The 27,763-nt window shown below is 42.6% G+C and overlaps 1 pseudogene; it reads left to right on the top strand.

Moving 5' to 3' along the window:
• The first annotated feature begins 61 nt into the window (after window positions 1-61).
• Window positions 62-27,132, top strand: LOC124028401 (annotated as a pseudogene).
• The last annotated feature ends 631 nt before the right edge of the window (window positions 27,133-27,763 follow it).

Raw genomic sequence — 27,763 nt, 5'->3', positions numbered from 1 at the left:
TCTGCCTCTCTCTGTGTAAACTCTGTCTCTGTCTGCCTCTCTCTGTGTAAACTCTGTCTCTGTCTGCCTCTCTCCGTGTAACCTCTGTCCCTGTCTGCCTCTCTTCATCAGGTACCGAAGCTTAAAGCATTTTAACTATGACATCTGCCAAAGCTGCTTCTTCTCTGGTCGTGTGGCTAAGGGACACAAGATGCAATACCCCATGGTGGAGTACTGTACACCGGTATGTATACACAGTGGGGGTGTGGGTACATGTGTGTGTATGTGTGTGTACTTGTGTGTGTGTGTGTGTGTGTGTGTGTGTGTGTGTGGGGGGGGGTACGTGTGTGTGGAGGGGGGTACGTGTGTGTGTGTGTGTGTGTGTGTGTGTGTGTATGGGGGGGGTACATGTGTGTGTGTGTGTGTGTGTGTGTGTGTGTGTGTGTGTGTGGGGGGGTACATGTGTGTGTGTGGGGGGGGTACATGTGTGTGTGTGTGGGTACATGTGTGTGTGTGTGTGTGTGGGTACATGCGTGTGTGTGTGTGTGTGTGGGTACATGCGTGTGTGTGTGTGTGTGGGTACATGCGTGTGTGTGTGTGTGTGTGTGTGTGTGTGTGTGTGTGTGTGTGTGTGTGTGTGTGTGTGTGTGTGTGTGTGTGTGTGTGTGGGTACATGCGTGTGTGTGTGTGTGGTGTATTTCTGACAGGGTAAATAAATCCCTGTATTTGCTCCATGAACCTGTAAAGATGAAGTCAGTGTGTCTCTTTCCTCCCAGTTGAATGTGGTTGTCAGACAGTTAAACCCACTTCACAACACTCACATAAACCTGAATCAACACGGATGGTTCCATTAGCCAGTGCCCACTGCTGAAAGTAGGCTGTGTGTGTGTGTGTGTGTGTGTGTGTGTGTGTGTGTGTGTGTGTGTGTGTGTGTGTGTGTGTGTGTGTGTGTGTGTGTGTGTGTGTGTGTGTGTGTGTGTGTGTGTGTGTGTGTGTGTGTGTGTGTGTAGTGTGCGTGTGTGGTGTGTGTGCGTGTGCGCGCGCGTGTGTGTGTGTGTGTCATTGTGTGGGTGTGGCAGAGTGTGTGTGTATGTTTAGGTGTCTGTGTGTGTGTGTCATTGTGTGGGTGTCTGTGTCTATGTGTGTGTGTGATTTTGTGTGTGTGTGTCTATGTGTGTCTGTGTGTTTGGGTGTGTCATTGTGTGGGTGTCTGTGTCTATGTGTGTGTGTGATTGTGTGTGTGTGTGTGTGTCTATGTGTGTCTGTGTGTTTGGGTGTGTCATTGTGTGGGTGTCTGTGTCTATGTGTGTGTCTATGTGTGTCTGTGTGTTTGGGTGTGTCATTGTGTGGGTGTCTGTGTCTATGTGTGTGTCTATGTGTGTCTGTGTGTTTGGGTGTGTCATTGTGTGGGTGTCTGTGTCTATGTGTGTCTGTGTGTTTGGGTGTGTCACTGTGTGTGTGTTGTGGATCTGTAGACTAGGGCTGTGAACAAGGGGTCTTTGTTCTGTGTCTGTGTGTTTCAGACCACGTCAGGGGAGGATGTGAGGGACTTTGCCAAGGTACTGAAAAACAAATTCAGGACCAAACGATGCTCGCTAAGCACCCCCGTATGGGCTACCTCCCTGTGCAGACCATCCTGGAGGGGGACAACCTGGAGACGTGAGTCCTGACACACACACACACACACACACACACACACACACACACACACACACACACACACACACACACACACACACACACGGACAGGACAGGGGCTGGTTTAGGTCTATCATCTGGCCTCAGAGACAGGGGCTAGTTTAGGTCTAACATCAGGCCTAAGGGACAGGACAGGGGCTGGTTTAGGTCTAACATCTGGCCTAAGGGACAGGACAGGGGCTGGTTTAGGTCTAACATCTGGCCTAAGGGACAGGACAGGGCAGGTTTAGGTCTAACATCTGGCCTAAGGGACAGGACAGGGGCTGGTTTAGGTCTAACATCTGGCCTAAGGAACAGGGCTGGTTTAGGTCTAACATCTGGCCTAAGGGACAGGGCTGGTTTAGGTCTAACATCTGGCCTAAGGGACAGGACAGGGGCTGGTTTAGGTCTAACATCTGGCCTAAGGAACAGGGGCTGGTTTAGGTCTAACATCAGGCCTAAGGGACATGACAGGGGCTGGTTTAGGTCTAACATCTGGCTCATGGACAGGGGGCTGACGTAGGTCTAACATCTGGCCTTAAGGACAGGACAGGGGCTGGTTTAGGTCTAACATCTGGTCTAAGGACAGGGGCTGGTTTAGGCTCCAACATCTGGCCTAAGGAACAGGGCTGGTTTAGGTCCCACATCTGGCCTAAGGGACAGGACAGGGCTGGTTTAGGTCTAACATCTGGCCTAAGGGACAGGGACAGGGCAGGTTTAGGTCTAACATCTGGCCTAAGGGACAGGACAGGGGCTGGTTTAGGTCTAACATCTGGCCTAAGGGACAGGACAGGGCTGGTTTAGGTCTAACATCTGGCCTAAGGGACAGGACAGGGGCTGGTTTAGGTCTAACATCTGGCCTAAGGGACAGGACAGGGGCTGGTTTAGGTCTAACATCTGGCCTAGGCGATCTAGTCCCTTTCCCTGACTGCTAGACCACACACACACTCACTGACACACACACATAGACACACGCATGCACACACACACACAGACACATACACATAGACACACGCGTGCACACACACGCAAATGACAGCTTAGCTCACACTGGCGGGTTGAAGAATCAGTTGAGACAGAAAATGTAGAGAGATTCTCAGCCTGCCAGGCTAGCAGCCATGCAAAATAATGTAGAGAGACTCTCAGCCTGCCAGGCTAGCAGCCACGCAAACTAATGTAGAGAGATTCTCAGCCTGCCAGGCTAGCAGCCACGCAAACTAATGTAGAGAGATTCTCAACCTGCCAGGCTAGCAGCCATGCAAACTAATGCAATCCACTGTCACCTTGTCAGGATGCTGTGTGTCTCTCTCTCTCTCTGTGTGTGTGTGTGTGTGCATGCGTGCGTGCGTGTGTGTGTATCTCTGTCTCTGTGATTATGTCTACTAGTCCTTGGCCTGAATTGTTCACTGAGTGATTTCTTTAGTTGTCTTGCTCTGGTAAATTCAGATTTATTTGATGTCAGTGAACGCTCGTGTTTGTGTTTGTGTGAGAGTTGAGTATGTTTGTGTGTGAGAGTTGAGTATGTTTGTGTGTGAGAGTTGAGTATGTTTGTGTGTGAGAGTTGAGTATGTTTGTGTGTGAGAGTTGAGTATGTTTGTGTGTGTGTGAGAGTTGAGTATGTTTGTGTGTGTGTGAGAGTTGAGTATGTTTGTGTGTGAGAGTTGAGTATGTTTGTGTGTGAGAGTTGAGTATGTTTGTGTGTGTGTGAGAGTTGAGTATGTTTGTGTGTGAGAGTTGAGTATGTTTGTGTGTGAGAGCTGAGTATGTTTGTGTGAGAGTTGAGTATGTGTGTGTGTGAGAGTTGAGTATGTTTGTGTGTGTGTGAGAGCGAGTATGTTTGTGTGTGTGTGAGAGTTGAGTATGTTTGTGTGTGAGAGTTGAGTATGTTTGTGTGTGTGTGAGAGTTGAGTATGTTTGTGTGTGTGTGAGAGTTGAGTATGTTTGTGTGTGAGAGTTGAGTATGTTTGTGTGTGAGAGTTGAGTATGTTTGTGTGTGAGAGTTGAGTATGTTTGTGTGTGAGAGTTGAGTATGTTTGTGTGTGTGTGAGAGTTGAGTATGTTTGTGTGTGTGTGAGAGTTGAGTATGTTTGTGTGTGAGAGTTGAGTATGTTTGTGTGTGTGTGAGAGTTGAGTATGTTTGTGTGTGTGTGAGAGCTGAGTGTTTGTGTGTGTGTGAGAGTTGAGTATGTTTGTGTGTGTGTGAGAGTTGAGTATGTTTGTGTGTGTGTGAGAGTTGAGTATGTTTGTGTGTGTGTGAGAGTTGAGTATGTTTGTGTGTGTGTGAGAGTTGAGTATGTTTGTGTGTGTGTGAGAGTTGAGTATGTTTGTGTGTGTGTGAGAGTTGAGTATGTTTGTGTGTTTGTGAGAGTTGAGTATGTTTGTGTGTGTGTGAGAGTTGAGTATGTTTGTGTGTGAGAGTTGAGTATGTTTGTGTGTGTGTGTGAGAGTTGAGTATGTTTGTGTGTGTGAGAGTTGAGTATGTTTGTGTGTGTGTGAGAGTTGAGTATGTTTGTGTGTGTGTGAGAGTTGAGTATGTGTGTGTGTGTTGAGTATGTTTGTGTGTGTGTGAGAGTTGAGTATGTTTGTGTGTGAGAGTTGAGTATGTTTGTGTGTGTGTGAGAGTTGAGTATGTTTGTGTGTGTGTGAGAGTTGAGTATGTTTGTGTGTGTGTGAGAGTTGAGTATGTTTGTGTGTGTGTGAGAGTTGAGTATGTTTGTGTGAGAGTTGAGTATGTTTGTGTGTGTGTGAGAGTTGAGTATGTTTGTGTGTGTGTGAGAGTTGAGTATGTTTGTATGTGAGAGTTGAGTATGTTTGTGTGTGTGTGAGAGTTGAGTATGTGTGTGTGTGTGTGAGAGTTGAGTATGTTTGTGTGTGTGTGAGAGTTGAGTATGTTTGTGTGTGTGTGAGAGTTGAGTATGTTTGTGTGAGAGTTGAGTATGTTTGTGTGTGTGTGAGAGTTGAGTATGTTTGTGTGTGTGTGAGAGTTGAGTATGTGTGTGTGTGTGTGAGAGTTGAGTATGTTTGTGTGTGTGTGAGAGTTGAGTATGTTTGTGTGTGTGTGAGAGTTGAGTATGTTTGTGTGTGAGAGTTGAGTATGTTTGTGTGTGTGTGAGAGTTGAGTATGTTTGTGTGTGTGTGAGAGTTGAGTATGTGTGTGTGTGTGTGAGAGTTGAGTATGTTTGTGTGTGTGTGAGAGTTGAGTATGTTTGTGTGTGTGTGAGAGTTGAGTATGTTTGTGTGTGTGTGAGAGTTGAGTATGGGGATGTGTGTGTTTGTTCTAATGTGTTTTGAGGTGAGGCCCTGCGTCTCATGTCCTCATCTCACCTCTCCTGTGTTCCAGTCCCGTAACTCTGATCAACTTCTGGCCGGTAGATCATGCGTGAGTACCCTGTTCAGTGTCACACATACATACATACGTACGTACGGACGGACGGACAGTTATTTTATGTGGCTGTCAGTGTTCATGTACCCTGTGTACTGTAGTACTGTACTCATCCTGTTACTGTGTCTGCTGCAGCCATTAAACCAACACAACACTCATCCACATGTTATCTGTCATACAAAGTACTGTAGTATGTCATGTTATAACTCATCCTGTCTCTGTACTGTAGTCTATATCATGTTATAACTCATCCTGTTACTGTAGTCTATATCATGTTATAACTCATCCTGTCACTGTACTGTAGTCTATATCAGGTTATAACTCATCCTGTTACTGTAGTCTATATCATGTTATAACTCATCCTGTTACTGTAGTCTATATCAGGTTATAACTCATCCTGTTACTGTAGTCTATATCATGTTATAACTCATCCTGTTACTGTAGTCTATATCAGGTTATAACTCATCCTGTTACTGTAGTCTATATCAGGTTATAACTCATCCTGTTACTGTACTGTAGTCTATATCAGGTTATAACTCATCCTGTTACTGTAGTCTATATCAGGTTATAACTCATCCTGTTACTGTAGTCTATATCATGTTATAACTCATCCTGTTACTGTAGTCTATATCAGGTTATAACTCATCCTGTTACTGTACTGTAGTCTATATCATGTTATAACTCATCCTGTTACTGTAGTCTATATCATGTTATAACTCATCCTGTTACTGTACTGTAGTCTATGTCATGTTATAACTCATCCTGTTACTTGTAGTCTATATCAGGTTATAACTCATCCTGTCTCTGTACTGTAGTCTATGTCATGTTATAACTCATCCTGTCACTGTACTGTAGTCTATATCATGTTATAACTCATCCTGTTACTGTACTGTAGTCTATATCAGGTTATAACTCATCCTGTTACTGTAGTCTATATCATGTTATAACTCATCCTGTTACTGTACTGTAGTCTATATCAGGTTATAACTCATCCTGTCTCTGTACTGTAGTCTATATCATGTTATAACTCATCCTGTTACTGTAGTCTATGTCATGTTATAACTCATCCTGTTACTGTAGTCTATATCAGGTTATAACTCATCCTGTTACTGTAGTCTATGTCATGTTATAACTCATCCTGTTACTGTAGTCTATGTCATGTTATAACTCATCCTGTTACTGTAGTCTATATCAGGTTATAACTCATCCTGATACTGTACTGTAGTCTATATCAGGTTATAACTCATCCTGTCTCTGTACTGTAGTCTATGTCATGTTATAACTCATCCTGTTACTGTACTGTAGTCTATATCATGTTATAACTCATCCTGTTACTGTAGTCTATATCAGGTTATAACTCATCCTGTTACTGTAGTCTATGTCATGTTATAACTCATCCTGTTACTGTAGTCTATGTCATGTTATAACTCATCCTGTTACTGTAGTCTATATCAGGTTATAACTCATCCTGATACTGTACTGTAGTCTATATCAGGTTATAACTCATCCTGTCTCTGTACTGTAGTCTATGTCATGTTATAACTCATCCTGTTACTGTACTGTAGTCTATATCATGTTATAACTCATCCTGTTACTGTAGTCTATATCAGGTTATAACTCATCCTGTTACTGTAGTCTATATCATGTTATAACTCATCCTGTCTCTGTACTGTAGTCTATATCAGGTTATAACTAATCCTGTTACTGTAGTCTATATCATGTTATAACTCATCCTGTTACTGTAGTCTATATCAGGTTATAACTCATCCTGTTACTGTAGTCTATATCATGTTATAACTCATCCTGTTACTGTAGTCTATATCAGGTTATAACTCATCCTGTTACTGTAGTCTATATCAGGTTATAACTCATCCTGTTACTGTACTGTAGTCTATATCAGGTTATAACTCATCCTGTTACTGTAGTCTATATCAGGTTATAACTCATCCTGTCTCTGTACTGTAGTCTATGTCATGTTATAACTCATCCTGTCACTGTATCAGTCTATATCATGTTATAACTCATCCTGTTACTGTACTGTAGTCTATATCAGGTTATAACTCATCCTGTTACTGTAGTCTATATCATGTTATAACTCATCCTGTTACTGTACTGTAGTCTATATCAGGTTATAACTCATCCTGTCTCTGTACTGTAGTCTATATCATGTTATAACTCATCCTGTTACTGTAGTCTATGTCATGTTATAACTCATCCTGTTACTGTAGTCTATATCAGGTTATAACTCATCCTGTTACTGTAGTCTATGTCATGTTATAACTCATCCTGTTACTGTAGTCTATGTCATGTTATAACTCATCCTGTTACTGTAGTCTATATCAGGTTATAACTCATCCTGATACTGTACTGTAGTCTATATCAGGTTATAACTCATCCTGTCTCTGTACTGTAGTCTATGTCATGTTATAACTCATCCTGTTACTGTACTGTAGTCTATATCATGTTATAACTCATCCTGTTACTGTAGTCTATATCAGGTTATAACTCATCCTGTTACTGTAGTCTATGTCATGTTATAACTCATCCTGTTACTGTAGTCTATGTCATGTTATAACTCATCCTGTTACTGTAGTCTATATCAGGTTATAACTCATCCTGATACTGTACTGTAGTCTATATCAGGTTATAACTCATCCTGTCTCTGTACTGTAGTCTATGTCATGTTATAACTCATCCTGTTACTGTACTGTAGTCTATATCATGTTATAACTCATCCTGTTACTGTAGTCTATATCAGGTTATAACTCATCCTGTTACTGTAGTCTATATCATGTTATAACTCATCCTGTCTCTGTACTGTAGTCTATATCAGGTTATAACTAATCCTGTTACTGTAGTCTATATCATGTTATAACTCATCCTGTTACTGTAGTCTATATCAGGTTATAACTCATCCTGTTACTGTAGTCTATATCATGTTATAACTCATCCTGTTACTGTAGTCTATATCAGGTTATAACTCATCCTGTTACTGTAGTCTATATCAGGTTATAACTCATCCTGTTACTGTACTGTAGTCTATATCAGGTTATAACTCATCCTGTTACTGTAGTCTATATCAGGTTATAACTCATCCTGTTACTGTAGTCTATATCATGTTATAACTCATCCTGTTACTGTAGTCTATATCAGGTTATAACTCATCCTGTTACTGTACTGTAGTCTATATCATGTTATAACTCATCCTGTTACTGTAGTCTATATCATGTTATAACTCATCCTGTTACTGTACTGTAGTCTATGTCATGTTATAACTCATCCTGTTACTGTAGTCTATATCAGGTTATAACTCATCCTGTCTCTGTACTGTAGTCTATGTCATGTTATAACTCATCCTGTCACTGTACTGTAGTCTATATCATGTTATAACTCATCCTGTTACTGTACTGTAGTCTATATCAGGTTATAACTCATCCTGTTACTGTAGTCTATATCATGTTATAACTCATCCTGTTACTGTACTGTAGTCTATATCAGGTTATAACTCATCCTGTCTCTGTACTGTAGTCTATATCATGTTATAACTCATCCTGTTACTGTAGTCTATGTCATGTTATAACTCATCCTGTTACTGTAGTCTATATCAGGTTATAACTCATCCTGTTACTGTAGTCTATGTCATGTTATAACTCATCCTGTTACTGTAGTCTATGTCATGTTATAACTCATCCTGTTACTGTAGTCTATATCAGGTTATAACTCATCCTGATACTGTACTGTAGTCTATATCAGGTTATAACTCATCCTGTCTCTGTACTGTAGTCTATGTCATGTTATAACTCATCCTGTTACTGTACTGTAGTCTATATCATGTTATAACTCATCCTGTTACTGTAGTCTATATCAGGTTATAACTCATCCTGTTACTGTAGTCTATGTCATGTTATAACTCATCCTGTTACTGTAGTCTATGTCATGTTATAACTCATCCTGTTACTGTAGTCTATATCAGGTTATAACTCATCCTGATACTGTACTGTAGTCTATATCAGGTTATAACTCATCCTGTCTCTGTACTGTAGTCTATGTCATGTTATAACTCATCCTGTTACTGTACTGTAGTCTATATCATGTTATAACTCATCCTGTTACTGTAGTCTATATCAGGTTATAACTCATCCTGTTACTGTAGTCTATATCATGTTATAACTCATCCTGTCTCTGTACTGTAGTCTATATCAGGTTATAACTAATCCTGTTACTGTAGTCTATATCAGATTATAACTCATCCTGATACTGTACTGTAGTCTATATCAGGTTATAACTCATCCTGATACTGTACTGTAGTCTATATCAGGTTATAACTCATCCTGATACTGTACTGTAGTCTATATCAGGTTATAACTAATCCTGTTACTGTAGTCTATATCAGGTTATAACTCATCCTGATACTGTACTGTAGTCTATATCAGGTTATAACTCATCCTGATACTGTACTGTAGTCTATATCAGGTTATAACTCATCCTGTCTCTGTACTGTAGTCTATATCAGGTTATAACTAATCCTGTTACTGTACTGTAGTCTATATCAGGTTATAACTCATCCTGATACTGTACTGTAGTCTATATCAGGTTATAACTCATCCTGTCTCTGTACTGTAGTCTATATCATGTTATAACTCATCCTGTCTCTGTACTGTAGTCTATATCATGTTATAACTCATCCTGTTACTGTACTGTAGTCTATATCAGGTTATAACTCATCCTGTTACTGTACTGTAGTCTATGTCATGTTATAACTCATCCTGTTACTGTAGTCTATATCAGGTTATAACTCATCCTGTTACTGTAGTCTATATCATGTTATAACTCATCCTGTTAATGTACTGTAGTCTATATCAGGTTATAACTCATCCTGTTACTGTACTGTAGTCTATATCATGTTATAACTCATCCTGTTACTGTAGTCTATATCAGGTTATAACTCATCCTGTTACTGTAGTCTATATCAGGTTATAACTCATCCTGTTACTGTAGTCTATATCAGGTTATAACTCATCCTGTCTCTGTACTGTAGTCTATATCAGGTTATAACTCATCCTGTCACTGTAGTCTATATCATGTTATAACTCATCCTGTCACTGTAGTCTATATCATGTTATAAATCATCATGTCACTGTGCTGTGGGTGCTGGGGGCTATATAGAGCTCTGTGGTTCATATTGACATGACACTGTCTCGTGGACCTGTTGAAGCGTGTGTTGTCTGGATCATAACAGCTGACATCTTTAGGTTTTATTCCCTCTGTGTCTTTTTCTTTCGTTCTCTTCCACTCCTCTCCTCTCTCTCTCCTGTCTGTAGGCCTGCGTCCTCCCCCCAGCTTTCCCATGACGACACCCATTCACGCATCGAGCATTACGCCAGCCGGTAAGATAAAGACACACGTGTATTTACGTAGTTAGACTCTAATCTCTCAGCTACTGATTGACTGTAGAGTTACTGTGTCCAGGAGTATAGACTCACTCACTGAATGTTGAACTTTAGACCTCGTGACAACCAGATACTAACAGGCATTATCGTGTAATGCTGATTCCACCTTCAGTAGAGGTTTTTCTCCCCCTGTTTACTAAACTGGTGAATCTTTACTCTGTAACCGTTTACCCGAGGCTTGTACCATGATATTCATCCCAGAGTCCAGAGTCTACCACTGAATTGTCCTGGAACAATAGAGATGGTATTCAGCCCAGAGTACAGGGTCTACCACTGAATTGTCCTGGAACAATAGAGATGGTATTCAGCCCAGAGTTCAGGGTCTACCACTGAATTGTCCTGGAACAATAGAGATGGTATTCAGCCCAGAGTCTACCACTGAATTGTCCTGGAACAATAGAGATGGTATTCAGCCCAGGGTCTACCACTGAATTGTCCTGGAACAATAGAGATGGTATTCAGCCCAGGGTCTACCACTGAATTGTCCTGGAACAATAGAGATGGTATTCAGCCCAGAGTTCAGGGTCTACCACTGAATTGTCCTGGAACAATAGAGATGGTATTCAGCCCAGAGTCTACCACTGAATTTTCCTGGAACAATAGAGATGGTATTCAGCCCAGAGTCCAGAGTCTACCACTGAATTGTCCTGGAACAATAGAGATGGTATTCAGCCCAGAGTACAGGGTCTACCACTGAATTGTCCTGGAACAATAGAGATGGTATTCAGCCCAGAGTTCAGGGTCTACCACTGAATTGTCCTGGAACAATAGAGATGGTATTCAGCCCAGAGTCTACCACTGAATTGTCCTGGAACAATAGAGATGGTATTCAGCCCAGGGTCTACCACTGAATTGTCCTGGAACAATAGAGATGGTATTCAGCCCAGAGTTCAGGGTCTACCACTGAATTGTCCTGGAACAATAGAGATGGTATTCAGCCCAGAGTCCAGGGTCTACCACTGAATTGTCCTGGAACAATAGAGATGGTATTCAGCCCAGAGTCTACCACTGAATTGTCCTGGAACAATAGAGATGGTATTCAGCCCAGAGTTCAGGGTCTACCACTGAATTGTCCTGGAACAATAGAGATGGTATTCAGCCCAGAGTCCAGGGTCTTCCACTGAATTGTCCTGGAACAATAGAGATGGTATTCAGCCCAGAGTCTACCACTGAATTGTCCTGGAACAATAGAGATGGTATTCAGCCCAGAGTCCAGGGTCTACCACTGAATTGTCCTGGAACAATAGAGATGGTATTCCGCCCAGGGTCTACCACTGAATTGTCCTGGAACAATAGAGATGGTATTCAGCCCAGGGTCTACCACTGAATTGTCCTGGAACAATAGAGATGGTATTCAGCCCAGAGTCTACCACTGAATTGTCCTGGAACAATAGAGATGGTATTCAGCCCAGAGTCCAGGGTCTACCACTGAATTGTCCTGGAACAATAGAGATGGTATTCAGCCCAGAGTCTACCACTGAATTGTCCTGGAACAATAGAGATGGTATTCAGCCCAGAGTTCAGGGTCTACCACTGAATTGTCCTGGAACAATAGAGATGGTATTCAGCCCAGAGTCTACCACTGAATTGTCCTGGAACAATAGAGATGGTATTCAGCCCAGGGTCTACCACTGAATTGTCCTGGAACAATAGAGATGGTATTCAGCCCAGAGTACAGGGTCTACCACTGAATTGTCCTGGAACAATAGAGATGGTATTCAGCCCAGAGTTCAGGGTCTACCACTGAATTGTCCTGGAACAATAGAGACGGTATTCAGCCCAGAGTCCAGGGTCTACCACTGAATTGTCCTGGAACAATAGAGATGGTATTCAGCCCAGAGTCTACCACTGAATTGCCCTGGACAGTGCTGCTCATTCTGTACTAATGGTAGTGAAATGAGTGGAATGTGACTACTGAAATGAATGTGTCTCCCCCCACAGGTTAGCTGAAATGGAGAACCGTAATGGATCTTATCTGAATGACAGTATCTCACCCAATGAGAGCATGTGAGCCCACCCCTTCCTCTTTCAATCCTGTCGTTGATTGGCTTGCTTTGTGAATTGGCTCAGTGTGTTAGGTATGAAGCTGTGTTGTCTCTGTGAGGTGGGTTCTGTCTAGAGCAGTCATGAGTAACACTTGGAGTCTCCTACGGATGCTTTTTAAAGGTTCATTTAACTATCCACTAAACCGAGCACGCTGAAGATTTGAAATGCTCAAATAACTATCACACAAACAGTTCATCGGACCATCTATAAACCATCTATAGTTATAGACCATCTATAGACCATCTATAGACCATCTATAGACCATCTATTGGCCATCTATAGCTACAGACCATCTATAGACCATCTATAGACCATCTATAGACCATCTATAGACCATCTATAGACCATCTATAGCTACAGACCATCTATAGTTATAGACAATCTATAGACCATCTATAGTTATAAACCATCTATAGACCATCTATAGTTATAGACCATCTATTGACCATCTATAGACCATCTATAGTTATAGACCATCTATAGTTATAGACCATCTATAGAACATCTATAGTTATAGACCATCTATAGAACATCTATAGTTATAGACCATCTATTGACCATCTATAGACCATCTATAGTTATAAACCATCTATAGACCATCTATAGTTATAGACCATCTATTGACCATCTATAGACCATCTATTGACCATCTATAGTTATAGACCATCTATAGTTATAGACCATCTATAGAACATCTATAGTTATTGACCATCTATAGACCATCTATAGTTATAGACCATCTATAGTTATAGACCATCTATAGACCATCTATAGTTATAAACCATCTATAGACCATCTATAGTTATAGACCATCTATTGACCATCTATAGACCATCTATAGTTATAGACCATCTATAGTTATAGACCATCTATAGAACATCTATAGTTATAGACCATCTATAGACCATCTATAGCTACAGACCATCTATAGACCATCTATAGTTATAGACCATCTATAGTTATAGACCATCTATAGAACATCTATAGTTATAGACCATCTATAGAACATCTATAGTTATAGACCATCTATAGACCATCTATAGACCATCTATAGTTATAGACCATCTATAGACCATCTATAGACCATCTATAGTTATAGACCATCTATAGAACATCTATAGTTATAGACCATCTATAGACCATCTATAGAACATCTATAGTTATAGACCATCTATAGACCATCTATAGCTACAGACCATCTATAGTTATAGACAATCTATAGACCATCTATAGTTATAAACCATCTATAGACCATCTATAGTTATTGACCATCTATAGACCATCTATAGACCATCTATAGTTATAGACCATCTATAGTTATAGACCATCTATAGAACATCTATAGTTATAGACCATCTATAGACCATCTATAGCTACAGACCATCTATAGACCATCTATAGTTATAGACCATCTATAGAACATCTATAGTTATAGACCATCTATAGAACATCTATAGTTATAGACCATCTATAGACCATCTATAGACCATCTATAGTTATAGACCATCTATAGACCATCTATAGACCATCTATAGTTATAGACCATCTATAGAACATCTATAGTTATAGACCATCTATAGACCATCTATAGAATATCTATAGTTATAGACCATCTATAGACCATCTATAGAACATCTATAGTTATAGACCATCTATAGAACATCTATAGTTATAGACCATCTACAGACCATCTATAGACCATCTATAGTTATAGACCATCTATAGTTATAGACCATCTATAGAACATCTATAGTTATAGACCATCTATAGAACATCTATAGTTATAAACCATCTATAGACCATCTATAGTTATAGACCATCTATAGACCATCTATTGACCATCTATAGCTACAGACCATCTATAGACCATCTATAGTTATAGACCATCTATAGAACATCTATAGTTATAGACCATCTATAGAACATCTATAGTTATAGACCATCTATAGACCATCTATAGACCATCTATAGTTATAGACCATCTATAGACCATCTATAGACCATCTATAGTTATAGACCATCTATAGAACATCTATAGTTATAGACCATCTATAGACCATCTATAGAATATCTATAGTTATAGACCATCTATAGACCATCTATAGAACATCTATAGTTATAGACCATCTATAGAACATCTATAGTTATAGACCATCTACAGACCATCTATAGACCATCTATAGTTATAGACCATCTATAGTTATAGACCATCTATAGAACATCTATAGTTATAGACCATCTATAGAACATCTATAGTTATAAACCATCTATAGACCATCTATAGTTATAGACCATCTATAGACCATCTATTGACCATCTATAGCTATAGACCATCTACAGACCCTCTATAGACCATCTATAGTTATAGACCATCTATAGACCATCTACAGACCATCTATAGACCATCTATAGACATTTACATTACATTTAAGTCATTTAGCAGACGCTCTTATCCAGAGCGACTTACAAATTGGTGCATTCACCTTATGACATCCAGTGGGACAGTCACTTACAATAGTGCATCTAAAACTTAGGGGGGGTGGGGTGAGAGGGATTACTTAACCTATCCTAGGTATTCCTTAAAGAGGTGGGGTTTCAGGTGTCTCCGGAAGGTGGTGATTGACTCCGCTGTCCTGGCGTCGTGAGGGAGTTTGTTCCACCATTGGGGGGCCAGGGCAGCGAACAGTTTTGACTGGGCTGAGCGGGAGCTGTACTTCCTCAGTGGTAGGGAGGCGAGCAGGCCAGAGGTGGATGAACGCAGTGCCCTTGTTTGGGTGTAGGGCCTGATCAGAGCCTGGAGGTACTGGTGCCGTTCCCCTCACAGCTCCGTGGCAAGCACCATGGTCTTGTAGCGGATGCGGCTTCAACTGGAAGCCAGTGGAAAACGGAGGAGGCGGGGTGACGTGAGAGAACTTGGGAAGGTTGAACACCAGACGGGCTGCGGCGTTCTGGATGAGTTGAAGGGTTTAATGGCACAGGCAGCCCAGCCAACAGCGAGTTGCAGTAATCCCAGACGGGAGATGACAAGTGCCTGGATTAGGACCTGCGCCGCTTCCTGTGTGAGGCAGAGTGCATTACTCTGCGGATGTTGTAGAGCATGAACCTACAGGAAGGCCATATGATGTTAGTTGAGAGCGACAGAGGTGTTGTCCAGGATCACGCCAAGGTTCTTGGCGCTCTGGGGAAAAGAGGACACAATGGAGTTGTCAACCGTGATAGCGAATCATGGAACGGGCAGTCCCTTCCCGGGAGGAAGAGCAGCTCCGTCTTGCGAGGTTCCAGCTTGAGGTGGTGATCCGTCATCCACACTGATATGTCTGCCAGACATGCAGAGATGCGATTCGCCACCTGGTCATCAGAAGGGAAAGGAAGATTAATTGTGTGTCGTCTGCATAGCAATGATAAGAGAGACCATGTGAGGTTATGACAGAGCCAAGTGACTTGGTGTATAGCGAGAATAGGAGAGAGGGCCAAGAACAGAGCCCTGGGGGACACCAGTGGTGAGAGCGCGTGGTGAGGAGACAGATTCTCGCCACGCCACCTGGTAGGAGCGACCTGTCAGGTAGGACGCAATCAAGCGTGGGCCGCGCCGGGTACCCAACTCGGAGAGGGTGGAGAGAGGAGGATCTGATGGTTCACAGTATCGAAGGCAGCCGATAGATCTAGAAGGATGAGAGCAGAGGAGAGAGAGTTAGCTTTGGCAGTGCGGAGCGCCTCCGTGATACAGAGGAGAGCAGTCTCAGTTGAATGACTAGTCTTGAAACCTGACTGATTTGGATCAGAAGGTCATTCAGAGAGAGATAGCGGGAGAGCTGGCCAGGACGGCACGTTCAAGAGTTTTGGAGAGAAAAGAAAAGAAGGGATACTGGTCTGTAATTGTTGACATCGGAGGGATCGAGTGTAGGTTTTTCAGAAGGGTGCAACTCTCGCTCTCTTGAGACGGAAGGACATAGCCAACGGTCAGGGATGAGTTGATGAGCGAGGTGAGGTAAGGGAGAAGGTCTCCGGAAATGGTCTGGAGAAGAGAGGAGGGATAGGGTCAGCGGGCAGGTTGTTGGGCGCCGGCCGTCACAAGACGAGAGATTTCATCTGGAGAGAGGGGAGAAAGAGGTCAGAGCACAGGGTAGGGCAGTGTGAGCAGAACCAGCGGTGTCGTTTGACTTAGCAAACGAGGATCGGATGTCGTCGACCTTCTTTTCAAAATGGTTGACGAAGTCATCTGCAGAGAGGAGGAGGGGGAGGGGAGGCGGAGGATTCCAGGAGGAGAGAAGGTGGCAAGAGCTTCCTGGGTTAGAGGCAGATGCTTGGAATTTAGCGTAGTAGAAAGTGGCTTTAGCAGCAGAGACAGAGGGAGGAAAATGTAGAGAGGAGGAGAGTGAAAGGATGCCAGGTCCGCAGGGGCGGCGATTTTCCTCCATTTCCGCTGGCTGCCCGAGCCCTGTTCTGTGAGCTCGCAATGAGTCATCGAGCCACGGAGCGGGAGGAGGACAGAGCCGGCCTGGAGGATAGGGACATAGAGAGTCAGGGATGCAGAGAGGGAGGAGAGGAGGGTTGAGGAGGCAGAATCAGGAGATAGGTGGGAGAGAAGGTTTGAGCGGAGGAAGAGATGATAGGATGGAAGAGGAAGGTAGCGGGGGAGAGGCGAAGGTTGGGGCCGGCGATACCATCAGTAGGGGCAGTGTGGGAGGTGTTGGATGAGAGCGAGAGGAAAGGATACAAGGCAGTGGTCGGAGACTTGGAGGGGAGTTGCAATGAGGTTAGTGGAAGAACGGCATCTAGTACAGATGAGGTCGAGCGTATTGCCTGCCTTGTGAGTAGGGGGAAGGGTGAGAGGTGAGGTCAAAGAGGAGAGTGGAAAGAAGGAGGCAGAGAGGAAAGAGTCAAAGGTAGACGTGGGGAGGGATTCAAGTCGCCCAGAACTGTGAGAGGTGAGCCGTCCTCAGGAAGGAGCTTATCAAGGCATCAAGCTCATTGATGAACTCTCGAGGAACCTGGAGGGCGATAAATGATAAGGATGTTAAGCTTGAAGGGCTAGTAACTGTGACAGCATGGAATTCAAAGGAGGCGATAGACAGATGGGTAAGGAGAAAGAATGACCAGGAGAGATGAGATCCGGTGCCACCACCCCGCTGACCCAGACGCTCTCGGGGTGTGCGAGAACACGTGGGCGGACGAGAGAGAGAGCAGTAGGAGTAGCAGTGTTGTCTGTGGTGATCCATGTTTCCGTCAGTGCCAGAAGTCGAGGACTGGAGGAGGCATAGGCTGAATGAACTCTGCCTTGTTGACCTGAATTGGCAGTTCCAGAAGGCTACCGGAGACCTGGAACTCCCGTGGAATAGGTGCGCTGGGACCACCAGAGTAGGAGTGGCCGCGGCCACGCGGTGAGACGTTTGTATGGTCTGTGCAGAGGGAGAGAACAGGGATAAACAGACACATAGTTGACAGGCTACAGAAGAGGCTACGCTAATGCAAAGGAGATTGGAATGACAAGTGGACTGCACGTCTCGAATGTTCAGAAAGTTAAGCTCGTAGCAAGAATCTTATTGACTAAAATGATTAAAATGATACAGTACTGCTGAAGTAGGCCAGCTGGCAGTGGGTGCGTTGTTGACACTACACTAATCAAGTCGTTCCGTTGAGTGTAATAGTTTCTGCAGTGTTGCTATTCGGGGGCTAGCAGGCTAGCTAGCAGTGTTGTTTACGTTACGTTGCGTTAAAAGAACGACAATAGATGGCTAGCGAACCTAGAAAATCGCTCTAGACTACACAATTATCTTTGATACAAAGACGGCTATGTAGCTAGCTAAGTAGCTAGCTACGATCAAACAAATCAAACCGTTGTACTGTAATGAAATGAAGTGAAAATGTGATACAACCTGTGAATGCGACCGGGTAGTTGAGTTCTATACAGAAGACGTTGGCTAGCGTTGGCTAGCTAGCAGAGTCACCTACGTTAAGGACGACAAATAGCTGGCTAGCTAACCTCGGTAAATTAAGATAATCACTCTAAGACTACACACTCTAAACCTAAACAACACAATTATCTTGGATACGATGATACGATGATACGAAGACATGAACAGCTATGTAGCTAGCTAACACTAAACTAATCCAAGTGGATTTCGGTTGAGTGTAATAGTTTTCCCAGTGCAGCTAATCAGTGGACGTTAGCTGGCTGGCTGGTAGAGAACTCGTTAGGACGAAATACGATAATTACGCAGTTATCTTTGATACAAAGACGGCTATGCTTAGCTAGCTGAGAAGAAATTGCTAAGATAAGACAAATCAAACCGTTGTGATATAATGAAATATAATGAAATATAATGAAAAAGTTATACTACCCGTTGGAGCGACGTGCAGATGCGACCACTCGCTCCAACCGGACCATCTACAGACCATCTATTGACCATCTACAGACCATCTATTGACCATCTACAGACCATCTACAGACCATCTATTGACTATCTATTGACCATCTATGGACTATCTATAGACCATCTATAGATGATCTACAGACCATCTATTGACCATCTATAGACCATCTACAGACCATCTATTGACCATCTACAGACCATCTATAGACCATCTACAGACCATCTATTGACCATCTACTGACCATCTATAGACCCTCTACAGACCATCTATTGACCATCTACTGACCATCTACTGACCATCTATTGACCATCTACAGACCATCTATTTACCATTATAGACCATCTATAGACCATCTATAGACCATCTATAGACCATCTATAGCTATAGACCATCTATAGTTATAGACCATCTATAGACCATCTATTGACCATCTATAGACCATCTACAGACCATCTATTGACCATCTATTGACCATCTATTGACCATCTACTGACCATCTACAGACCATCTACAGACCATCTATAGACCATCTATTGACCATCTATTGACCATCTATTGACCATCTACTGACCATCTACAGACCATCTATTGACCATCTATTGACCATCTACAGACCATCTATTGACCATTTATTGACCATCTATTGACCATCTATTGACCATCTACAGACCATCTATAGACCATCTATTGACCATCTATTGACCATCTACAGACCATCTATTGACTATCTATAGACCATCTATTGACCATCTACAGACCATCTATAGACCATCTACTGACCATCTACAGACCATCTATTGACTATCTACTGACCATCTACAGACCATCTACTGACCATCTACAGACCATCTATAGACCATCTACTGACCATCTATTGACCATCTATTGACCATCTATAGACCATCTATTGACTATCTATAGACCATCTATTGACCATTTATTGACCATCTATTGACCATCTATAGACCATCTACTGACCATCTATAGACCATCTACAGACCATCTATAGACCATCTATAGACCATCTATAGACCATCTATAGACCATCTATAGACCATCTATAGACCATCTATTGACCATCTATAGACCATCTATAGACCATCTATAGACCATCTATAGACCATCTATAGACCATCTACTGACCATCTATAGACCACAGAGAGAGGAAGATACACAAAGAGACAATGTTGTCCTGTCAGGCTTTTATCAGAGAAGATATACAGAGAATCATCATGGATGTTCTTCTATCATTGACGGACTTTCTCAGAGAGATCCAATCCTGTCTATGCACATGACAGCTGTGAGATGTTCTTCTATCATTGGATACAGAAATCTCCTCCAATCCTGTCTATGCACATGATAGCTGTGGATGTTCTTCTATCATTGGCTACTTTCATAAATCTCCTCCAATCCCTGTCTAGAGCACATGACAGCTGTGGATGTTCTTCAGAGAGAGATAGATACAGAAATCTCCTCCAGATACAGAGAGATAGATGACAGCTGTGGATGTTTCAGATACAGAGAGAGACCCAGAGCTCAGAGAGACGGATACAGAGAGAGATAGATCTTCAGAGAGAGAGATACAGAGAGAGATAGATACAGAGAGAGAGCCCAGCACATGCCGCATATGTTGAATTGATACTTTCATAAATCTCCTCCAATCCCTGTCTATGCACATGACAGCTGTGGATGTTCTTCTATCATTGGCTACTTTCATAAATCTCCTCCAATCCCTGTCTATGCACATGACAGCTCTCGTAACATATATTTGATAAGTCCTTTCTCAGAGCGCAGAACAAGGCTCAATGTTTGAGCGACTGATAAGTGGGATACCTGCTATTATTACAACGTTTCACAGACAGACACACACAGAGAGAGAGAGAGATACACAGAGAGAGACAGAGATACAGAGAGAGAGAGACACACAGAGAGAGACAGAGATACAGAGAGAGAGAGAGACAGAGAGAGAGAGAGAGATAGATACAGAGAGACGGATACAGAGAGAGAGATACAGAGAGAGATAGATACAGAGAGAGACAGAGAGATAGATACAGAGAGACGGATACAGAGAGAGAGATACAGAGAGAGATAGATACAGAGAGAGACAGAGAGATAGATACAGAGAGACGGATACAGAGACTTTAACCCCCCAGCCAACAGGTTAATGATATCACAACTTTAACCCCCAAGCCAATAGGTTAATGATATCACAACTAGATTAACCCAGAGAGATAGATACAGAGAGATAGATACAGGTTAATACAGATAGATACAGAACTTACAGAGAATAGATACACCCAGCACATGCTGCATATGTTGAATTGAAACTATTCCATTACTGTCTCCATTTTCATGCCCCATCAACAGTACAGCCAGAATGATATCAGCCAGTTAATGATATCACAACTTTAACCCCCAAGCCAACATGTTAATGCTATCACAACTTTAACCCCCAAGCCAACAGCCAGAATGATATCACAACTTTAACCAACAAATGATATCTGCCCCCAAGTTAATGATATCCAACAGGTTAATGATATCACAACTTTAACCCTACCCCCACAACTTTAACCCCCCAGCCAACAGGTTAATGATATCACAACTTTAACCCCCGACCAATACAGCCAGAATTAATGATATCACAACTTTAACCACCCCCCAACCAACAGGTTAATGATATCACAACTAACCCCCAAGCCAACATGTTAATGATATCACAACTTTAACCCCCAAGCCAACATGTTAATGATATCACAACTTTAACCCCCCAAAGCCAACAGGTTAATGATGATATCACAACTTTAACCCCCCCAACCAACAGGTTAATGATATCACAACTTTAACCCCCAAGCCAACATGTTAATGATATCACAACTTTAACCCCCAAGCCAACAGCCAGAATGATATCACAACTTTAACCCCCAAGCCAACAGGTTAATGATATCACAACTTTAACCCCCAGCCAACAGGTTAATGATATCACAACTTTAACCCCCAAGCCAACAGGTTAATGATATCACAACTTTAACCCCCAAGCCAACTTTAACCCCTGCCAACAGGTTAATGATATCACAACTTTAACCCCCCAAGCCAACAGGTTAATGATATCACAACTTTAACCCCCCAAGCCAACAGGTTAATGATATCACAACTTTAACCCCCCAAGCCAACAGGTCTACATCTTAAAATATATGTATTTGTCAGAGTGGATCATTGAACATTGAATTGAATCAAATATAATTGAATACCGAACAACAATCTGTGGTAAATGTGTTAATTTATAGCTGGTTGTCTCCACTCTGTCTCTCTCGTTCTGTCTTTGTGGAACTGAAAATGAATGTTGTTAGTTGACTGGCTGGCCGTTGTGAGGCTGTTAGGTGTGACTGGCAGCTAATAGCAACCTCTCTCTGTGTGTATGTCCCCCCCCTCTCTCTCCTTCTCCCTCCCTCCCTATCACTGTAGTGATGATGAACACCTGTTGATTCAGCACTACTGTCAGAGTCTGAACCAGGGCTCTCCCCTCAGCCAGCCACGCAGCCCCGCAGATCCTCATCTCCATGGAGAGTGAAGAGAAGGGGAGCTGGAGAGGGTGCTCAACGACCTGGAGTCAGACAACAGGTGAGGAACAGTGTGACACATTCATACCAACTGATCCCAGCACAGACAAACTGATGGACAAGCTTCTCCATCGAACGTCCATGTTGGATCCAGAAGATTCTACAGTTGTGTCAGGCAGTCGGTTTACGGTTGTCTTGTGGGTTGATAGGTCGTCACTAGTTACCACAGCCACAAAGTCATAAACCCCACCTATTAAAAAAAATATGTATCATTTTAAACCTAACCTCAACCCTAACCACACTGCTAACCTTATGCCTAACCTTAAATTAAAACCTAAAGGTAATTATTGTTGTCATGAAATTTGACGATTTTATAGACAATTTTGACTTTGTGGCTGTGGTAACTAGTGGAAACTGAGTTGATAGTGAGGTTTTTGGATCTAGGCCAGGTTACACTGTGTGACTGATGTTGTTGTAAAACAGATAGAAAATCATTTGATTGGGGGATTAATTAACGAGACTGAGCTGAGTTAGCCTGGGTACCAGTCTGTTTGAGTTAATATTCAACTCCTTGGCATATCACGGAGTGGAATGTTAGGAAACAGGTTCTGGATTTCAGGCTAGAGCTGAGTCCCATTGTATACATGTCAGTCAAGTGCCTTGCTCAAGGGAAAATCAACAGATTTTTCACCTAGTCGGCTCGGGGATTCGAACCAGTGACCTTTCGGTTACTGGCCCAATGCTCTTAACCTCTGTCCGCTCCCTCTCAGGAAGCTACAGGCGGAGTATGACAAGTTGAAGAAGGCCCACGACCACAAGGGTCTGTCCCCACTCCTCACCCCCGGAGATGCTGCCCGCTTCGCCCCAGAGCCCACGGGGACGCCGAGCTGATCGCTGAGGCCAAACTGCTGAGGCAGCACAAAGGACGGCTGGAGGCTCGCATGCAGATCCTGGAGGACCATAACAAACAACTGGAGTCACAGCTACACCGGCTCAGACAGCTACTGGAACAGGTCCTGAAACACACACTGTACACACACACACACACACACTATACACACTATACACACACACTATACTATACCTGTGTCTGTCTCCAGACTGATGAGTGTGTGGGATAATGCCTGTGTCTGTCTCCAGACTGATGAGTGTGTGGGATAAGTGTGTGGGATAATGCTTGAGTGTGTGGGATAATGCATGTGTCTGTCTCCAGACTGATGAGTGTGTGGGATAATGCTTGTGTCTGTCTCCAGACTGATGAGTGTGTGGGATAAGTGTGTGGGATAATGCTTGAATGTGTGGGATAATGCCTGTGTCTGTCTCCAGACTGATGAGTGTGTGGGATAATGCGTGTGTCTGTCTCCAGACTGATGAGTGTGTGGGATAATGCCTGTGTCTGTCTCTAGACTGATGAGTGTGTGGGATAATGCCTGTGTCTGTCTCCAGACTGATGAGTGTGTGGGATAATGCCTGTGTCTGTCTCTAGACTGATGAGTGTGTGGGATAATGCCTGTGTCTGTCTCCAGACTGACTCCAAGGTGAACGGTACAGCCCTGTCCTCTCCCTCCACCTCGTCCCAGCGCTCTGACACCAGTCTGCCTCTGATGCGTGTAGCAGGCAGCCAGACTACAGAGACCATGGGTGAGACTGGAACTCCACTCAGCACAACATCACCAGCTATGAGCCCAGTGGACCAGACTGGTTGTTACAGTGTTATGTCATATGTTGGGACACTATGGTCCGGTTGATGCTGTACTGGTTTAAAAAAATATATGTTTCCTATGAAGTCATTGTACTAACCTGAAGATGACTGGTTGGAATCATTTTCTTTGCTGTAGGTGACGATGAGCTGTCGAGTCCGTCCCAAGATGCATTGGGGCTAGAGGAGGTGATGGAGCAGCTAAACAACTCCTTCCCCCACAGCCAAGGTAGGACGCACACGCACACACAGACACGCACATAAACACGCACACACACGGACATCCTACTCACTCAAGCAATTTCCATAGATGCACAAATCACCTCATGTTAGACCTACAGTCCAGGAGGGTCATTCTCCTAATGATCTAACCAGTAGGATCAGCCTCAGTGGCATATCTCGAGCACTGTTATTCATTCTACTGTTATTCATTCTACTGTTATTCATTCCACTGTTATTCATTCTTCTACTGTTATTCATTCTACTTCCACTGCTACTGTTATTCATTCTACTGTTATTCATTCCACTGTTATTCATTCTACTGTTATTCATTCCACTGTTATTCATTCTACTGTTATTCATTCTACTGTTATTCATTCTACTGTTATTCATTCCACTGTTATTCATTCTACTGTTATTCATTCTACTGTTATTCATTCCACTGTTATTCATTCTACTGTTATTCATTCCACTGTTATTCATTCTACTGTTATTCATCTGTTATTCATTCTCCTGTTATTCATTCCACTGTTATTCATTCTACTGTTATTCATTCCACTGTTATTCATTCCACTGTTATTCATTCCACTGTTATTCATTCCACTGTTATTCATTCTACTGTTATTCATTCTACTGACCTCTTGAAGTACATGGACTCTTTTCCTCTCAGTCCTCTGATTGTTCCCTCCTTTCTCTTTATTTCCTTCTTCCCTGTTCTGTTTCTGTGACCCAGGAGGTCGAAGGGGAAACCATTGAGAGGTCAGTGGGGTCACCAGCCCCGTCTACTATACCCTCCTCTCCTGGCCAGTTCTCCCTCCTCTTCTCTCCTCTCTCGATTTCATTCCTCTTCCCTATTCCTTTCTATTCCTCTATCTCTCATATTTCTTGGTGTATTTTGTGTTTGTTCGAGGGGGTGGGGTGGGATTGTTTACTTTAGTATTTGAAGATATGCATTCATGAGTGTTTAATATTTGGGTGAGAGTGTGTGTCTGTCTGTCTGACGGTCCCTTCTGTCCCTCGTCTCCAGGACTGAGTGTAGGCAGTCTGTTCCACATGGCAGACGACCTGGGTCGAGCCATGGAGTCATTGGTCAACGTGATGACGGACGAACAGAGTGGCGAGTAGCGGAAGACGAGGGCCCGCCCTTACCCACTCCCCAACCAACCCCCTCCCCCGCATGCTTTTCTAGTCAAAACAACTGGATTGGACACGTTTACAAAGAGAAATATACATATATTTTTGTGAAGGATCAGCATTACAAAACTTGTAGATTTCAGTAGTTTCTTAAAAGTATCGAAAATGGTTTTATTAACAAAAGGCAGGTTTTTAAACTTCTATGCAATTGTATAAAAACATAAGAGAAAGAAAACGTGTGAATCTTGTGAACGTCGTTCCATTTCTTCCTATGGAGCATTTCACAACATTTGTATCAAAAATAAAGATTGTAAACATAAGGGTGCTTTATATTACAAAACTATGTTTATTATAACAACAAAAGATGATATACTGTAAAGGCAATGCAGTTGTCCTGTACCCTTTCAGCGTAGAGAGACTGACTGTGTGTATGTATGCACGTTTGTGTGTGTCTTGGTACGCAAGGATGTGTGTGACGTGTGTGTGTGTGTGTGTGTGTGAAGGTAATCTATTTTCCCACATTGCATTATAGCTTTTGCTTTGGGCTGATGCGCCTCTTGTTGTTTATCAAACCATCCATCCATCCATAGGTCATAGGTCATCTTTTTCTTTAGTAGTGTCTGTTTGATGATCATAATATGATACTATGCCCTTTGCCTCGTTCAGCGCAGCTCTGGTCCACTCCTGTGTGTTGAATCTACCACGAGGAGCCATAGAGCACAGACTGAAAGGTCCAATCTGGGATATTAACAGCCGTTATTGTTGTTTTTCAAATGAAGGATTGGGCCTTTAACACTGACAGAAAGAAAGTAATAGTGATGTTTTAATACCTATTCATAGTGGTTTTGTAGGATTATGACATTTAATTGAAATACCATTTAAAATAGAGCTACAGTACAATGTGACATTCAGCTGTTTGTAATCCTGAGATGATTTAATTGATTTGATCTGAGTTCTCTCTAGTGTGAGTGGGAGGGTTTAAGATACAAGTGTATGATTCTAGAACCCCCAGTAATGCAAGCTCTACCTCGTTTTAATTGGTCAAAATCCAACTTTCACATTCTTTTTCATTCTGATCCTTCCTAGGAAGGTGCAGAAAAGATTCTACTGTAGTTGGATGCCATCTTAAAGAACCCATCCATGTTTTGAAATGGAATGAGTCCCTCCAGATACATACACTGTAGTGTCCTCAGTGTAGCTGGATGCCATCTTAAAGAACCCTTCCATGTTTTGAAATGGAATGAGTCCCTCCAGATACATACACTGTAGTGTCCTCAGTGTGGCTGGATGCCATCTTAAAGAACCCTTCCATGTTTTGAAATGGAATGAGTCCCTCCAGATACATACACTGTAGTGTCCTCAGTGTGGCTGGATGCCATCTTAAAGAACCCTTCCATGTTTTGAAATGGAATGAGTCCCTCCAGATACATACACTGTAGTGTCCTCAGTGTGGCTGGATGCCATCTTAAAGAACCCATCCATGTTTTGAAATGGAATGAGTCCCTCCAGATACATACACTGTAGTGTCCTCAGTGTAGCTGGATGCCATCTTAAAGAACCCTTCCATGTTTTGAAATGGAATGAGTCCCTCCAGATACATACACTGTAGTGTCCTCAGTGTAGCTGGCTGGATGCCATCTTAAAGAACCCTTCCATGTTTTGAAATGGAATGAGTCCCTCCAGATACATACACTGTAGTGTCCTCAGTGTGGCTGGATGCCATTTGTAAGAACCCCTCCATGTTTTGAAATGGAATAGTCCCTCCAGATACATACACTGTAGTGTCCTCAGTGTTCAATGGATGCCATCTTTAAAAACCCCTCCATGTTTTGAAATGGAATTACAGTCCCTCCAGATACCTTTTTTACTGTAGTGTCCTCATGTTTAGCTGGATGCCATCTGATTCAAGAACCCCTCCATGTTTTGAAATGGGAATATTGTCCCTCCAATAACTCACTTGTTTCCTCAGTGTAGCTGGATGCCAATCTGTAATGTGTTCAGATACATACACTGTGATGTGTTGAGCTCCGTCCTCGTTTTCATTAAGACATAGAAATGAAATGTCAGACATGTTTATTAAGGAAACTGGACCAGGGTGCACACTGTTACCATCCTGGACACACTAGAGTTGATCTTCTGTGTGCTAATGCATTTGTTTAGTTTTATTTGTGTGTTCCTTTATGGAATTGCATGGTGTGGGGCGTTATCAGTGTGACATCACAGTTGATTCAATATTCCCATGTTT

The sequence above is a fragment of the Oncorhynchus gorbuscha genome, unplaced genomic scaffold, assembly GCF_021184085.1.
Source record: "Oncorhynchus gorbuscha isolate QuinsamMale2020 ecotype Even-year unplaced genomic scaffold, OgorEven_v1.0 Un_scaffold_4083, whole genome shotgun sequence".
NCBI lineage: Eukaryota > Metazoa > Chordata > Actinopteri > Salmoniformes > Salmonidae > Oncorhynchus > Oncorhynchus gorbuscha.
Note: the sequence above shows the minus strand (reverse complement) of the source record. Positions and strands in the feature narration are given on the sequence as shown.